Source organism: Tamandua tetradactyla, chromosome 20, assembly GCF_023851605.1.
Source record: "Tamandua tetradactyla isolate mTamTet1 chromosome 20, mTamTet1.pri, whole genome shotgun sequence".
NCBI lineage: Eukaryota > Metazoa > Chordata > Mammalia > Pilosa > Myrmecophagidae > Tamandua > Tamandua tetradactyla.
The window spans coordinates 54,993,097-55,011,923 of NC_135346.1; the positions used below are offsets into that span (position 1 = coordinate 54,993,097).

Below are 18,827 nucleotides of genomic sequence, written 5' to 3' on the forward strand. Positions count from 1 at the left end.
GTTTTTGTACCCAAATTAGGAGGTATCTCTTTCCAACTCATGGATTAGACATGACATTATTGAAAGGAGTCTGTGATTGCATATGAGAATGGCATTTTTTATAAATAATGTTATGTCACAATTAAGGGTAACATTTTTATATTTCTCAATTCACAAATTCAGTTGTCAAAGACATTCAACTGTCTTCCTCTAAGGACTTAATTTATTTTAAAGATTCCTCATTCTACAGGGATTGGAAACTTAAACTTAGTCATTTCAGAGTCTCTCTTCAATTCTCCCGGAGTTGCATTTAGTTCTACAGAGCTTAGGTTGTGCGCTGGCATCAAGGGGGAGAGTGGTCCTCAGCTGTCACGTATCACTGAAGGGTGTCCGTTCATGCAGTTCTTTTATAGTGCTGGCTTGCAACACATGGCTGTTACCTATTGCCACGAGCCTGGGACACTTCCATGCCCCTCTTGAGGCTTAGGAATTAGACTGTATTTCTACAACCCTCTGGGAGGGGTGGGAAACTTTGGGACGCGGTTGTGAACTCTTCCAATCCTCAGATACCTCTTCTGCCCCAGTGCCAGGCAGAAGAGAGCGTAGGAGACCCCAGCGCTTGGATCATCAAACTCATATGACAAACTTTTGTCTCAGTCCCAACCTGGACTCCATCCAGCTCCCTGTTCCTTCTCATTTTGAATCACTTTTCCCCCATCCCACTTCTCCTCTGAGGCCAGAAGCTTTGCTCTTCTATGCACATCCATCAATACACATTTTTCCAAATCTATTATTTATGTCCTGACTTCTTTCTGCCCCTCCTGTTCCTTGAAGACTCCAAGTTTCCTTTGAAATTCATAAGTTAAGAATTAATTTTTGTACTGCTAGGCCAATCCTCGCTGGGTACAAAGATTGCCCTTAGTCCTAGTGCCCCAGCAGGGAAAAGGATTGGGATATGAAGAGCTATCAAGAATAGAAAAGCATATGTCCTACCATTTTACAAATATATGTTACTTCTTTGAGAATAAGAAAATACAAATTCATATGCAAATGCTATTAAGGCTCTAGAAGGTTTTTGACCATGAAGTATCTTCTCAATTTATGTATACTAATGTCTAATATCAATCATGTTGGGTGAAGTCTTTAGATGTTTTGGCATTAAAAAGGGATACCTTTAGTCAAAAGAGTTGGGAATTACCATTGTAACAGATCTCAAAATTAAATTATTTGTGGATAACGGTATTTTTTGTACATGTGCGTATGTGTCAATAGTGCAGATATTGGATGATCTATCCCTTGAAGCCAGAGCCAGGTTTGTGTGGGTTATTTTATAAAGTTGCGTATAAGGAGTTAAAATACTTTCAGTGATTAAATAAAAAAGTTTATTAGAATGAAAAACTTGCATTCTTAAACTAGCATGGTTTTGCTGAGATAGATAGGACATAACATGAATTGCATATATTGAAAGTGTATAATTTGATATCTTGACATATTATACACCCACGAACTCATCACCAGTATTGAGATAATAAACATATCCATCACCCCTAAAAGTTTCCTCATGCCATTTAGAATTCCACCCTTGCAGCCCTCCCACCACTCCACACCCTGCCCCCATCCCCGGGCAACCAAGGATTTGCTTTCTGTCATTATGGATTAGTTTGCATTTTTAGAGTTTTATATAAATGGAATCATACAGTATATGCCCTATTTTGCTCAGCTTCTCTCATTCAGCATGACTATTTTGAGAAGCATCCATTCTGTAGATATACCACAGTTGTTTATTTATTCACCTATTGATGGACAATTCTGGTTTGGGGCTATTACAAATAAAACTGCTCTAAGTATCTACGTCCAAGCCATTGTATAGGTGAAAGCTTTCATTTCTTTTGGGATAATACCTGAGAGCTGATTGGCTGGGTCGTTGGTAGGTGTATGTTCAACTTTTGAAGAAACTGCCAGAGTATTTTCCACAGTACTCGTGCCATCTTGCGGTCCCACCAGCAATGTGTAGAGTTCCAACTGCTCTGCATCCTTGTCAATAACCTCAATTTTAACAACTTTGGCCATTCCAACATGTGAGTAGCAGTACTCATTGTGGCTTTAATGTGTATCTCCCTAATGACTACTGATGTTGGGTATATCTTTATGTGATGATTAGCCGTCAAGATACCTTCTTTGGTAAGTTTCCGTTTGAATATTTTGCTCATTTTTAATTGAATTTTATTTTCTTATTGTTGAATTTTGAGTGTTCTTTATACACTTTGGATACAAGCCCTTTGTGAAATATATGATTTGCAATGATGTTCTCCCAGTCTGTGGCTAATCTTTTCATCTCTTAACTGTCTTTCAAAGAGTAAAAGTTTCAAATTACAATGAAGTCCAAATAATAGAATTTTTTCTTGTATTTATTGTTCTTTGGTTGTGTATCTAGGAAGTCTTTGTTTAACCCAAGTCCAAAGACCTATCCGTTCAACTGCCTTTGAACCTTTGTTGAAAATCAGTTATCCATGTATATGTGCATTTTTCTGGGCTCTGTACTATTGATCTCTACTTGCCATCTTTATAGTCATACCAGTGTCTTGACAACTGTAGCTTTATAATAAATCTTGCAATCAAATAGCGTTGGTCTTTCAGTTTTCTTTTTCTCTTTAAAAGTTGTTTTAGCTATCGTACGTCATTTACATTTCAGTAGTACCTTTAGAATAGTTTCTTTATTATCAACCAAAAGAACTGCTGGGATTTTGTTTGGATTGCAGTGAATAAATGAAACAATTTGGGGAGAATCATCTTAACAATATTGAGCTTTCCTGACTCATGGTCATGTTATATCTCTCTCACCAGTGTTGTGTCATTTTCAGTATAGAGGTCTTGAACATCTGTTCTTGGATTTATCCCCACGTACTTAAAGTTTAGATTTCTAACGGTTCATTGCTAGTATATGGAAATCAGTTAATTTTTGGACATTGATCTTGTATTCTGGACGCTTCTTAAACTCATAATTTTTTTTCTTTGAATATGGAACGCTTCACAAATTTGCATGTCATCCTTGCACAGGGGCCATGCTAATCTTCTCTGTAGCATTCCAATTTTAGTACATGTGCTGCTGAAGTGAGCATTCATTTATAATTTTAAGCATATATTTGTGGTAGATTATGTCAGATCCTCAGGATAGATGACCATGGCTGCAAATAAAGACAGTTTTACTTCTTCCTTCCTGATATGGATACTTTCTATTTCTTTTTCTTTCCTGATTCACTGGTTATAGTCTCTAAGAGGATGTTGAATGGAAATGGTGAGACTGAATGTTCTTGCTTTGCTCCCCCTAACTTAAGGGGTAGACATTCAGGCTCTCACCATTCTTTGATATTAATTGTAGGGCTTTCATAGATGCCCATTATTAAGTTGAGTAATCTAGTCTTTCCTTGCTGAGAGTATTTTCAGGAGAGGAGGCTGAATTTTTTAAAAATTGTGTTTCCATACCCATTGAGATAATCATATGGATTTTCTTTTTTATTTTGCTATTTTTGATGAATTACATTTATTCTATTTATAGAGTACTGGGTTCAACTTGCTAATATTTTGTTGAGATTTATTGTATTTGTATTTATGAGAGATACTGGTTTCTAATTTTCTTTTCTTATAATGTCTTTCCTTGTTTCAGTGTGAGGGTTATGCTGGCCTCATAGAATGAATTGTGAAGGATTCTTCCCCCTTCAACTTTTTGGGAAGAGATAGAGTAGAATTGGTTTACTTCTTTTTTAAATGCTTGGTAGAATTTCCCATTGAAGCCATCTGGGCCTAGAGCTTGTTTATGAGAAGAATTTAAAGTACAAATTCAACATCTTTATTACAATAGAGGGTAATCAGGGTATTTATTTTTCTTCTTTAATGAGTTTTATTAGTTTGTATCTTTAATCAATTTGTCCACTTCTTCTGAGTTTTCAAAAATATTGGCATGAAGTTGTTCAAATATTCTTTTATTACTTTTTTTATTAACGGAAAAAAAAAAAAGAAATTAACCCAACATTTAGAAATCATACCATTCTACATATGCAATCAGTAATTCTTAACATCATCACATAGATGCATGATCATCGTTTCTTAGTACATTTGCATCGGTTTAGAAGAACTAGCGACACACCAGACAAAGATATAGAATGTTAATATAGAGAAAAGAAATAAAAGTAATAATAATAGTAAAAACAAACAAACAAAAAAACAAAAACGAACAAACAAACAAAAACAAACAAACAAACTAAACCTATAGCTCAGATGCAGCTTCATTCAGTGTTTTAACATGATTACTTTACAATTAGGTATTATTGTGCTGTCCATTTTTGAGATTTTGTATCTAGACCTGTTGCACAGTCTGTATCTCTTCAGCTCCAATTACCCATTATCTTACCCTGTTTCTACCTCCTGCTGGACTCTGTTACCAATGACATATTCCAAGTTTATTCTCGAATGTCCATTCACATCAGTGGGACCATACAGTATTTGTCCTTCAGTTTTTGGCTGGACTCACTCAGCACAATGTTCTCTAGGTCCATCCATGTTATTACATGCTTCATAAGTTTATCCTGTCTTAAAGCTGCATAATATTCCATTGTATGTATATACCACAGTTTGTTTAGCCATTCTTCTGTTGATGGACATTTTGGCTGTTTCCATCTCTTTGCAATTGTAAATAACGCTGCTATAAACATTGGTGTGCAAATGTCCGTTTGTATCTTTGCCCTTAAGTCCTTTGAGTAGATACCCAGCAATGGTATTGCTGGGTCATATGGCAATTCTATATTCAGCTTTTTGAGGAACCGCCAAACTGCCTTCCACAGTGGTTGCACCATTTGACATTCCCACCAACAGTGGATAAGTGTGCCTCTTTCTCCGCATCCTCTCCAGCACTTGTCATTTTCTGTTCTGTTGATAATGGCCATTCTGGTGGGTGTGAGATGATATCTCATTGTGGTTTTGATTTACATTTCTCTAATGGCCAGGGATATTGAGCATCTCTTCATGTGCCTTTCGGCCATTTATATTTCCTCTTCTGGTAGGTGTTTGTTCAAGCCTTTTTCCCATTTTGTAATTGGGTTGGCTGTCTTTTTGTTGTTGAGTTGAACAATCTCTTTACAAATTCTGGATACTAGACCTTTATCTGATATGTCATTTCCAAATATTATCTCCCATTGTGTAGGCTGTCATTCTACTTTCTTGATGAAGTTCTCTGATGCACAAAAGTGTTTAATTTTTAGGAGCTCCCATTTATTTATTTCCTTCTTCAGTGCTCTTGCTTTAGGTTTAAGGTCCATAAAACCGCCTCCAATTGTAAGTTTCGTAAGATATCGGCCTACATTTTCCTCTAACTGTTTTATGGTCTTAGACCTAATGTTTAGATCTTTGATCCATTTTGAATTAACTTTTGTATAGGGTCTTCTTTCATTCTTTTGCATATGGATATCCAGTTCTCTAGGCACCATTTATTGAAGAGACTGTTCTGTCCCAGGTGAGTTGGCTTGACTGCCTTATCAAAGATCAAATGTCCGTAGATGAGAGGGTCTATATCTGAGCACTCTATTCGATTCCATTGGTCAATATATCTATCTTTATGCCAATACCATGCTGTTTTGACCACTGTGGCTTCATAATATGCCTTAAAGTCAGGCAGCGTGAGACCTCCAGCTTCGTTTTTTTTCCTCAAGATGTTTTTTGCAATTCGGGGCACCCTGCCCTTCCAGATAAATTTGCTTATTGGTTTTTCTATTTCTGAAAAATAAGTTGTTGGGATTTTGATTGGTATTGCATTGAATCTGTAGATTAATTTAGGTAGAATTGACATCTTAACTATATTTAGTCTTCCAATCCATGAACACGGTATGCCCTTCCATCTATTTAGGTCTTCTGTGATTTCTTTTAGCAGTTTTTTGTAGTTTTCTTTATATAGATTTTTTGTCTCTTTAGTTAAATTTATTCCTAAGTATTTTATTCTTTTAGTTGCAATTGTAAATGGGATTCATTTCTTGATTTCCCCCTCGGCTTGTTCATTACTAGTGTATAGAAATGCTACAGATTTTTGAATGTTGATCTTGTAACCTGCTACTTTGCTGTACTCATTTATTAGCTCTAGTAGTTTTGTTGTGGATTTTTCCGGGTTTTCGACATATAGTATCATATCGTCTGCAAACAGTGATAGTTTTACTTCTTCCTTTCCAATTTTGATGCCTTGTATTTCTTTTTCTTGTCTAATTGCTCTGGCTAGAACCTCCAACACAATGTTGAATAATAGTGGTGATAGTGGACATCCTTGTCTTGTTCCTGACCTTAGGGGGAAAGTTTTCAATTTTTCCCCATTGAGGATGATATTAGCTGTGGGTTTTTCATATATTCCCTCTATCATTTTAAGGAAGTTCCCTTGTATTCCTATCTTTTGAAGTGTTTTCAACAGGAAAGGATGTTGAATCTTGTCAAATGCCTTCTCTGCATCAATTGAGATGATCATGTGATTTTTCTGCTTTGATTTGTTGATATGGTGTATTACATTAATTGATTTTCTTATGTTGAACCATCCTTGCATACCTGGGATGAATCCTACTTGGTCATGATGTATAATTCTTTTAATGTGTTGTTGGATATGATTTGCTAGAATTTTATTGAGGATTTTTGCATCTATATTCATTAGAGAGATTGGTCTGTAGTTTTCTTTTTTGTAATATCTTTGCTTGGTTTTGGTATGAGGGTGATGTTGGCTTCGTAAAATGAATTAGGTAGTTTTCCCTCCACTTCGATTATGTTGAAGAGTTTGAGGAGAGTTGGTACTAATTCTTTCTGGAATGTTTGATAGAATTCACATGTGAAGCCGTCTGGTCCTGGACTTTTCTTTTTAGGAAGCTTTTGAATGACTAATTCAATTTCTTTACTTGTGATTGGTTTGTTGAGGTCATCTATTTCTTCTTGAGTCAAAGTTGGTTGTTCATGTCTTTCCAGGAACCTGTCCATTTCATCTAAATTGTTGTATTTATTAGTGTAAAGTTGTTCATAGTATCCTGTTATTACCTCCTTTATTTCTGTGAGGTCAGTGGTTATGTCTCCTCTTCCATTTCTGATCTTATTTATTTGCATCCTCTCTCTTCTTCTTTTTGTCAATCTTGCTAAGGGCCCATCAATCTTATTGATTTTCTCATAGAACCAACTTCTGGTCTTATTGATTTTCTCTATTGTTTTCATGTTTTCAATTTCATTTATTTCTGCTCTAATCTTTGTTATTTCTTTCCTTTTGCTTGCTTTGGGATTAGTTTGCTGTTCTTTCTCCAGTTCTTCCAAGTGGACAGTTAATTCCTGCATTTTTGCCTTTTCTTCTTTTCTGATAAAGGCATTTAGGGCAATAAATTTCCCTCTTAGCACTGCCTTTGCTGCGTCCCATAAGTTTTGATATGTTGTGTTTTCATTTTCATTCGCCTCTAGGTATTTACTAATTTCTCTTGCAATTTCTTCTTTGACCCACTTGTTGTTTAAGAGTGTGTTGTTGAGCCTCCATGTATTTGTGAATTTTCTGGCACTCCGCCTATTATTGATTTCCAACTTCATTCCTTTATGATCCGAGAAAGTGTTGTGTATGATTTCAATCTTTTTAAATTTGTTAAGACTTGCTTTGTGACCCAGCATATGGTCTATCTTTGAGAATGATCCATGAGCACTTGAAAAAAAGGTGTATCCTGCTGTTGTGGGATGTAATGTCCTATAAATGTCTGTTAAGTCTTGCTCATTTATAGTAATATTCAGATTCTCTATTTCTTTATTGATCCTCTGTCTAGATGTTCTGTCCATTGATGAGAGTGGTGAATTGAAGTCTCCAACTATTATGGTATATGTGTCTATTTCCCTTTTCAGTGTTTGCAGTGTATTCCTCACGTATTTTGGGGCATTCTGGTTCGATGCGTAAATATTTATGATTGTTATGTCTTCTTGTTTAATTGTTCCTTTTATTAGTATATAGTGTCCTTCTTTGTCTCTTTTAACTGTTTTACATTTGAAGTCTAATTTGTTGGATATTAGTATAGCCACTCCTGCTCTTTTCTGGTTGTTATTTGCATGAAATATCTTTTCCCAACCTTTCACTTTCAACCTATATTTATCTTTGGGTCTAAGATGTGTTTCCTGTAGACAGCATATAGAAGGATCCTGTTTTTTAATCCATTCTGCCAGTCTATGTCTTTTGATTGGGAAATTCAGTCCATTAACATTTAGAGTTATTACTGTTTGGATAATATTTTCCTCTACCATTTTGCCTTTTGTATTATATATATCATATCTGACTTTCCTTCTTTCTACACTCTTCTCCATACCTCTCTCTTCTGTCTTTTCGTATCTGACTCTAGTGCTCCCTTTAGTATTTCTTGCAGAGCTGGTCTCTTGGTCACAAATTCTCTCAGTGACTTTTTGTCTGAGAATGTTTTAATTTCTCCCTCATTTTTGAAGGACAGTTTTGCTGGATATAGGAGTCTTGGTTGGCAGTTTTTCTCTTTTAGTAACTTAAATATATCATCCCACTGTCTTCTAGCTTCCATGTTTCTGCTGAGAAATCTACACATAGTCTTATTGGGTTTCCCTTGTATGTGATGGATTGCTTCTTCCTTGCTGCTTTCAAGATCCTCTCTTTCTCTTTGACCTCTGACATTCTAACTAGTAAGTGTCTTGGAGAACGCCTATTTGGGTATAATCTCTTTGGGGTTTGCTGCACTTTTTGGATCTGTAATTTTAGGTCTTTCATAAGAGTTGGGAAATTTTCAGTGATAATTTCTTCCATTAGTTTTTCTCCTCCTTTTCCCTTCTCTTCTCCTTCTGGGACACCCACAACACGTATATTTGTGCGGTTCATATTGTCCTTGAGTTCCCTGATACCCTGTTCAAATTTTTCCATTCTTTTCCCGATAGTTTCTGTTTCTTTTTGGAATTCAGATGTTCCATCCTCCAAATCACTAATTCTATCTTCTGTCTCTTTAAATCTATCATTGTAGGTATCTATTGCTTTTTCCATCTTTTCTACTTTATCCTTCACTTCCATAAGCTCTGTGATTTGTTTTTTCAGTTTTTCTATTTCTTCTTTTTGTTCAGCCCATGTATTCTTCATGTCCTCCCTCAATTTATTGATTTCGTTTTTGAAGAGGTTTTCCATTTCTGTTCGTATATTCAGCGTTAGTTGTTTCAGCTCCTGTATCTCATTTGAACTATTGGTTTATTCCTTTGACTGGGCCATGTTTTCAATTTTCTGAGTGTGATCCGTTATCTTCTGTTGGCGTCTGGGCATTTAGTCAGATTTCCCTGGGTGTTGGACCCCACAGGTTGAAAGATTTTTCTGTGAAATCTCTGGGTTCTGTTTTTCTTATCCTGCCCAGTAGGTGGCACTCGTGGCACACGTTTGTCTACGGGTTCCACCAGTAAAAGTTGCTGTGGGTCCTTTAACTTTGGAAAACTCTCGCCGTGGGGGAGATTCGGCAACCGAAGCAGCTTGGAAGAGTGCCAGCCGGCCCGGGGGTCCGAATGCGGGGAGGGTTGCCGGCCGCTGCAGCCCAGGAGAGAGCCCGACCGAATTTCCTTGTCGGCCCGGGGCGCCAAGCGTGGTACGAGGGCACCAGCTGCCGCAGCCTGGGAGAGTGCACTGTTCCCAGCCAGACCGGGGAGTCACGTGTTTGGAAGGGACCCCCCGGTCACCATTCTCCGCGGTCTGGGGATTTCTGACCCAACTCTCTCAGTTGGTCCAGGGGGCCTCGCATGGTGGGGGCGCCAGCCGCCGCGGCCCGAGGGGACCGCCTGCCCAATTCTGCCAGCTGGCCTGGGAAAGAGGAAGGGAGGGACTCCGGCCGCTTGCCGTCCTGCCCGGGAAAGCCCACGCCCCTCGGCGATCTCACCGGAGCTGGTTCTCCCAGACAGTCAGCCGTTCCAGGATGGGGTATGCCGTCCGTTCCAGGATGGGGTACGCTGTCCCTTTGATCTCCGTCGTGGCTCCAGGAGCTGCTCTGTATCGTCTCCACTCCCCCAGTAGCTGTTCTGGAGGAGGAAAGGTGAGGGTGGCAAGGCTGTCGAGGCCGGTGGCGGAGGAGTCGTTGAAGGCGGAAGAGGGCACGGTGGTGGTTGGAGAGCCGCCGGAGCAGGAGGAGAAAGGGAAGGATAAGATGGCGGATGGAGTGCCGCCGGAGCAGAAGGGGGAAGAAGGAGAGGAGGGCGGGCTGGCTGGCGGGGCATGAGCGCCGCGCTCGGCCGGCGGACCTCTCTTATTACTTTTTAATGTCTATAAAATATGTAGTAATTTTACCTCTCTTATTGCTGATAATGGTAATTTGTTTCTTCCCCTTTTAATCATAATCAGTCAGGCTGGAAATTAATCAATCTTTTGATGTTCTCAAAAAACCACCTGTTGGTTTCATTGTTTTTCTATTTTCTGTTCAGTTGCTTGGTGTTCATTATTCCTTTCTTCAGTTTCATTTTTCCAAATTCTTAAGATGGAAGCTGATGTGTTTATTTTAGATATTTCTTCCTGTTTAACATAAGCATTTCCCTCTAAGTCCTGCTTTAACAGAATCCTATAAATTTTGGTATACTAATTTCATTATCACTGTGTTCAAAATATTTTCTAATTTTCCCATTGATTTTTTTTTGAGCCACAGGTTATTTGTAAGTGTATCATTTAATTTCCAAATACTTGATGATTTTCCAGATGTCTTTCTTTTATTGATTTCTAATTTAATCCCATTGTTGTCAGAAAACATACTGTATATGACTTAAATTCTTCTAAATTTATTGAGACTTGTTTCATGGCCCCGAATATGTTCTGTTTTGGTAAATGTTCTGTGTACACCTCAGAATACATTAAAAGAATGTGTATTCCATTGTTGCTGGATGGAGTGTCCTTTAGATGGCTGTTAGGTCAAATTAGTTGTTAGTGTTGGTCAGGCCGTCTATATGCTTATTAATTGTATATGTATTTGTTCTGTCAATTACAAAGGAAACGTTATTGAAATCTCCAAGTATAATTGTGGATTTGCATTTCTCTTTGCAGTTTTATCAGGTTTTGCTTCATGTATTTTGAAGCTCTGTTGTTTGGTGCATAGATGTTTGGGATTATTATATCCTTTTGATGAACTGACTAATTACCATTATGAACTAGACTTTATTATCGCTGGTAGTAGGCTGTTTTGAACTCTGCTTTTTCTACTATTAATACAGCTGCTCTAACTTCCTTTAATTTTAGCATGGTATAATTTTCTCATCCCTTTTAACCTATTTATGTATTTATATTGAGTGAATTTCTTGTGTGTAGTAAATAGTTGAGTTTTCATCTTATCTGATCATTTCCACCTTTTAATGAAAGTATTTTGACCAATTACCTAATTTAATATACAAATTAGAGAAGTTGTAGGTTTACCAAAAAATGCAGAAGATACAGAGTTCCCAAACACAATTTAATTTTAATTAAACAATTTAACTATCTGTTTCAGCATGAATAATACTAACGTAGTAATATTGATTAAATGTTGTACATTTAATATATTTGATGAGGAGAAGGAAAGAAAATATGGAGAAAGGGAAAGGTGTTAATAACCTGATTTTACAAAGTGCATAGTTGAAATCCAAATGAAAAACGATAGAAGAAAAATTAGAGTTAGGTACATTATTTGAATTTATGAAGGTAATCATGTGATGAAATACATATATATATGAAAGACACTCACAAAATCAATTTTTAGAAAGCAGAGAGGGAGATCAAGGGGTAGTAGACTTGAGCTTTATATTCATCTTTTATATTAGATCCACCTTTTGTATATCTGAAAAAATCTTTATTTTGCCTTTATTTTTTTTTTTTTTTTTTTTTTTAGGAAAGACAGAGAGAAGGAAGGAAGGATAGAAGGAAGGAAGGAAGGAAGAAAGGGAAACATTTTTAAACATTTTCTTGCTTTTATTGTATTCTGTTTCTCCGTTTTTGTTACATGGGCTGGGGCCGGGAATCGAACCGAGGTCCTCCGGCATAGCAGGCAAGCACTTTGCCCGCTGAGCCACCGCGGCCCGCCCTTTAAAACGTATTTATTTTTATTTTTAATGTGCTTTTTAAAATGTTTTATTGTTAAATATAACATATACAAAGAAAGAAAAAGAAAAAGGAATGATTTTCAAAGTATACTTTAGCAAGTAGTTACAGAACAGATTTCAGAGTTTGTTATGGGTTACTATTCCACTGTTTCAGATTTTTCCTTCTGGCTTCTCCAAAACACTGGAGGCTAGAAGAAATATTTTTTTTCCTTCTTTTGCTTTTTTTTTTTGTGAAAAAATAACATGTACACAAAAAGCAATACATTTCAAAGCACACCACAACAATAAATTGTGGAACAGATTTCAGAGTTTGGTATGGGTTACAACTCCACAATTTAAGGTTTTTATTTCTAGCTGCTCTAAGATACTGGAGACTACAAGAAATATTAGTCTAATGATTCAGCAATCATACTCATTTGTTAAACCCCCCTTTCTCTGTATAACTCCACCATCCCCTTTGATCTTTCTCAAAAGTGGGAATTTTTAAAGTCCTATTTGAGTAGTCATCAGACAAGGAAATTTTCCTTGTATGCCAAAAAGGGAAAACACAAAAGGGCTGCTGCCACCAGCCCAAAACAAAAGAACCATAGTTCAAATGCTTTTTACTAGAAAATGTCCAAAGAGGCCAGAACCTCAACCAAGAAGAGAGGTTCAGAGGTGAGAAAACTCACTGGTAGGTACCTGGAGTCACAGGGAGGGGCGCATGGGGGCGAATCCAATGGTGGCTCCAGAGTCAGGATTCTGGATCCTATTTTCGACACTACAGGCCAACATAGAAATAACAAACGAAGCTGCAAGGCAACAAAGACATTTATTTGGGGTCTGTGATGGTTTGAAGCTATGTGTACCCCAGAAAAGATCATGTTCTTAATTAAAGCTGTCCATTCCTGCGGGTGTAGACTTCTGATGGGTGGGACCTTTTGATTAGATTATTTCAGTTGATCGCCTTCATTTCTAAAAGATATTTTCACTGAATAAAGATTTCTAGGTTGGCAGATAATTTTCTCTTAATGTAGAGATGTTGCCCAAAGTCTTATAGGCTACATTTTTTGAAAAATAATCTTTGGTACTCTGCATGTAGCATTTCTCTGATTGCTCTTTGGGATTTTCATTTTCACTAGTTTTTAAAATTTTATTGTGGTCACACACACACACACACACATATAAACACAATACATCTATACATACAGATATGCATACATATAATGTAAAATTTCCCATTTTAACCATTTTTAACTGTACAGTTCGGTGGTATTGATTACACTCACAATGTTGTGTTAGCCTTTTTCATCACCTGAAACAGAAACTCCTTACCTATTAAGCAATAACTCCCTTATTTTCAACTTTCCCCCAGCCCCTGGTAACTTGAATTTGTTTATTCTAGATATTTCATATAAGTGCAGTCATCCAATATTTGTCGTTTTGTGTCTGGCTTATTTCACTCAGAATATTGTTTTCAACATTTATCCATGTTGTAGCATGTATCAGAGCTTCATTTCTTTTTATAGCCGAATAATAATCCATTGTATGGAAATAAAACATTTTATCCATTCGTCTGCTGAGGGACACTTTGGTTGTTCTGTCTCTTGGCTGTTGTGAATAATGTGGCTATGAACATTAGTGCACATATCTGTTTGAGTCTCTACTTTGAACTCTTTTGGGTATATACCTAGAAGTGTAATTGTTGGATCACATCATATGTTAATTCTGTTTGACTTTTTGAAGAACTGCCACACTGTTCTTCTCAGTGGTCACACCACTTTCCATCTTAACCAACAATTTTAAAAAGTTCCATTTTCTCCACATTCTCTCCAAAATTTTTTATTTTCTGTTTTTTTTCTTTTAATATTATCCATCTTGGTGAGTGTGAAGTGGTATCTCATTGTGTGTTTTTCAATTCATTCTAAGCAACTTGACTATGCAACTTGGTATCACTTCCTACCTGTTTCTTGTGGTTGGGGTTCACTGAGCTTCTCAGGTCTAGTGTGTGACTTCAGAGGCTAGGTCATAAAGGATATAAAAAATTCTGAAAAGATGCAGGGTGGTTCAGTGGTAGAATGCTTGCCTTACATGTGGGAGCCCCAGGTTCGATTCCTGGACCATGCAACCCCCCTAAAAAAAAAATCCTGAAAAAACCCACAGCAAAGCTACTAGAGTATATACAGGAATTCAGCAAAATGGTAGAATGCAAGATCAAAACACAAAAATCAGCAATGTTTCTATACACTAGTAATGAACAATCTGAAGAGTAAATTAAGGAAAAATTCCATTTACAATAGAAACTAAAAGAGTCAAATACCTAGGAAAAAATTTAGCCAAGTATATAAAGGACTTGTACATGGAAGACTAAAATCATTGCTAAAAGAAATTTTTAAAGACTTAAATCAATGGAAGGGAAGTTTGTGTTCATGGATTGGAAGATTATTGTTAATATGTCAATTCTAACCAAAGTGATTTACAGATTCAATGTGATCCCAGACTAAAATACAACAGTGTTTTTTTGCAGAAATGGAAAATTCAGTCATCAAACATATATGGACAGGTAAGAGGCCCTGACTAAACATACATAATGCATGTTTTATGTATATATACGTACATATATGGATGGGTAAGAGGTCTTTCAGTGAATTTAGAGGACTCACATTTCCCAATTTTAAAACTTATTGCAGTTACAGTAATCTAAACAATATGGTCTTGGCAGAAGAGTAGACATGTAGACCAAATTGAGAGTCCAGAAATAAACCCTCACATATATAGCCAATCGATTTTTTCACAAGGATGCCAAGCTCACTTAATTGTTGAAGAATAGTCTCTTCCACAAATGCTGCCAGGCAAACTGGATATCCATGTGCAAAAGAATGAAGGCGGACTCCTATCTCACACCATATTAAAAAATTAACTCAAAATGGATCAAAAACCTAAATATAAGAAACAAAACTACAAAACTCCTAGAAGAAAGTATAGGAAACGATCTCTCTTTGTTTTAGGCAATGGTTCCTTAGACCTTACATTAAGAGCACAAACAACAAAAGAAAAAAGTAGATAACTAAGACTTCATCAAAATTACATCAAGGTACTTTATTATGAAAGTGAAAAAACCAACTGAAGAAGAGAAAATATTTTTAAATCATATATAAAATAAGATTCAGAATTCAGAAAATATAAAGCAATCTTAAAACTCATCAACAAAAAGACAACTCAATTTAAAAATGGGCAAAAGACTTGAATAGATATTTCTCTAAAGAAGATGTACAAACGGCCAAAGAAGTACATTAAAAATGTTCAACATCATTAGCCATTAAGGAAATGCAAATCAAAACCACAATGAGATACTAGATGCCATTTCATATCCACTAAGATGGCTATGATTTAAAAACAAAACAAAACAGAAAATAAGTGTTGGAAAAGATGTGGAGAATAGGAGCTCTCATTCATTGCTGGTGGGAATGTAAAATGGAGCAGCCACTGTGGAAAACAGTTTGGTGGTTCCTCAGAAAGTTAAACATAGAATTGCCACATGACTGGGCAATCCCACTGCTAGGTATACACCGAAAAGAACTGAAAACAAGGACTTGAACAGATATTTATTGGCATGCTGATGCTCAGATTACTCACAATTATCAAAAGAAGGAAGCAACCCGCGTGTACATAAACAGATGAATGGATAAACATGATGTGGCATTTCCATACAATGGAATATTATTCAAATTGTGAGACGAATGAAGTTCTGATGCAAGAGACAACATTGATGAACCCTGAAGACATCTTGTTGACTGAAACAAGCCAGACACAAAAGGACAAGTACTGTATTAGCTCACTGACATGAACGAAGTAGAATAAGCAAATGCATAGGATGAGAAACTAGAACGCAGGTTATCAAGAGCCGGGGCACATCAAAGGAGAATGGCGTATCAATAGCTCAGCACTCTATCAAATCATAAGTTAATAAGCCCCCATCCAATCAAGGGTCAACGCACCACCTAGTGGGCACCCTCCCCTCCCAGCGTCACTCTTCCTTTAAAACCCAGCTCCCAGAACAAAGAGCCGGAACCATTTTCTCTCTCTTCCTGCTGGGGAGCCATTTTCAAATTTCCACCTGATTTTTCCCTTTTGCTCGCCCACCTGCTTATTCCCTGCTTTATCCCCTCAATAAATCTGTTAAGTTTTGACTCGCCATCCTGTGTGGATTCCTTAACAACTCCATGCCTAACATACAAAATATCCTAAGACCAAAAAATATATTAAACTAATAAGTGAGTTTAGCAACATTGCAGGATGCAAGATCAATATAAAAAATCAATTGTATACTTATATACTAGTAATAAACAGTAGGAAATTTAAATTTAAATATCAATACCACTTATAAAGCTTCAAAAATATGTACTACTTAGGGAAAAATCTGACAGAAGTTGTACAAGACATACACTGAAGTCTTCAAAATATTGCAGAGGAATTAAAGAAGGCCATAACTGATGGTGACCTATGCTGTGTATCAATCCAAAGTCTCAATATTGTTACGATGTCGTTCTCTCCCTAAATTGATCAGTCTATTCAATGCAATCTAAATCAGACTCTCTGTGCTTGTTTGAAAGGATGTATGTCCCCTAGAAAAGCCATGTTTTAATCAAAATCCCATTTTGTAAAGGCAGAATAATCCCTGTTCAATACTGTATATTTGAATCTATAATTAGATCACCTCCCTGGAGATGTAACCCAATCAAGAGTGGATGTTAAACTGGATTAGGTAGAGGCATGTCTCCACCCATCTGGGTGGGTCTTGATTAGTTTCTGGAGTCCCATAAAAGGAGAAACATTTTGGAGTATGAGAGAGATTTGGAGAGAGCAGAGAATGCTGCAGCACCACAAAGCATAGAGTCCACGAACCAGCAACCTTTGGGGATGAGGAAGGAAAAACGCCTCCCGTGGAGCTTCATGAAACTGGAAACTAGGAGAGAAAGCTAGCAGATGACACCGTGTTCACCATGTGCCCTTCCAGCTGAGAAAGAGCCCAGACCATGTTTGCCATGTGCCTTCTCACTTGAGAGTGAGAGACCCTGAGCTTCATCGGCCTTCTTGAACCAAGGTATCTTTCCCTGAAAGCCTTTGATTGGATATTTCTATAGACTTGTTTGAATTGGGACATTTTCTCAGCCTTAGAACTGTAAACTAGCAATTCAATTAACTTTCCCTTTTAAAAGCCATTTAATTATCATTCCTGATATATTGCATCCCAGCAGCTAGCAAACTAGAACACTCTCACAAGCCATTTTGCAGAAAGTGACAAGCTGACTCTAAAATTCACATGGATATGCTAATGGACTACAACAGACAAAATGTCTTTGGAAAAGAAGAACAAAGTTGGAAGATTTACATTACCTGACCTTAAGACTTATTATAAAGCGACAGTAATCGATACAGTGTGGTGTTAGCATTAAAAAAAGACAAAAAGAACAATGGAACAGGATGGCATCTGTAAGTAGATGTACTCATATATGGTCAATTAACTTTCAACAAAGTTCTAAAGACAACTCAGAGAAGAGAGAATGGTCTTTTGAATATATGGTGCAAGAATAATTCAACATACATATGCCAAAAAATCAACTTTAATCCATACTTTGCATAATGTACAAAAGTAAATTTTACATATTTCTAAATGTAAAACTTAAAACTATAAAACTTCTTGAGGAAAACATAGAAGAAAAATCTTTGTAACCTTAGATTAGGCAAAGATTTCTTATGAATGGCACCAAAAGTACAATCCATAAAGTTAAAAAAAAAAGATAAATTGAACTTCCTTAAAATTAAGATATTCTGGGCAGGCCACGATGGCTCAGTGGCAGAGTTCTAGCCTGCCATGCCGGAAACCTGGGTTTGATCCCTGGTGCCTACCCATGTGAAAAAAAAAATTAAGATATTCTTCTTTTTGATAGTCACTGTTAAGACAAGGAAAAGAGAAGCCACAGACTAGGAGAAAATATTTTCAAGTCACATAACTGATAATGGGCTCGTACATAGAATACATGAAGAACTTTCAAGACCTGAAAAATGAAACAGAATAATAGCAGTGTAGGCAAATGATTTAAACTGATGCTTCACCAAAGGAGATAATGCAGTTGGCAGTAAGAATATGCAAAGGTACTCAACACCATTAGTCACTGAGGAAATACAAATTAAAGCCTCACTGAAACACTATTATATCCATTGAAATGTCCAAAATCAAAAGGACTGACCATACTAAGTGTTGGCAAGGATGCAAACAACTGGAACTGTCATACATTGCTGGTGGAAATGCAAAATGCCATTTTAGAAATCAATCTGTCAGTTTCGTAAAAATTTAAGCAAACACTTACCATATGACAGAGACATTCTACTCGTGTATATTATCTATGAGAGATGAAAGCATATGTCCATACTAATATTTGTACATAAATGTTCATTTGTAGAAGCCAAAATTGGAAACAACCCAAATAGCCACTGTCTTAGTTTCCTGGCTGCTGTAATAAATACCATATAATGGGTTGGCCAGTAATTTATCGGCCTACAGTTTCAGAGGCTAGGAGGCTTGCTTCCTCCCGGGATCAGCAGCATTCTGGCCGATAATCCTTAGATTCCTTGGTTTTCCCACCACATGGCAATGTAATTCTCTTCCAGGTTCCCTAGGCATCTTGCTTCCGACTCCTCCTTATCACTTTCTCCCTGCGGCCTTCTCTATAAGACCTCCAGTGAGAGGGCAAGACCCATCCTCATTCAGTTAGCCATACCTTAGC

At 37.0% G+C, this 18,827-nt stretch overlaps 1 non-coding gene across 1 annotated transcript; it reads right to left on the reverse strand.

Moving 5' to 3' along the window:
- Positions 1 to 2,991: 2,991 nt before the first annotated feature.
- On the reverse strand, positions 2,992 to 3,098 carry LOC143665097 (U6 spliceosomal RNA). Its single transcript, XR_013166770.1, has one exon. It is a non-coding gene; the product is annotated as a U6 spliceosomal RNA (small nuclear RNA).
- Between the last annotated feature and the right edge of the window lie 15,729 nt (positions 3,099 to 18,827).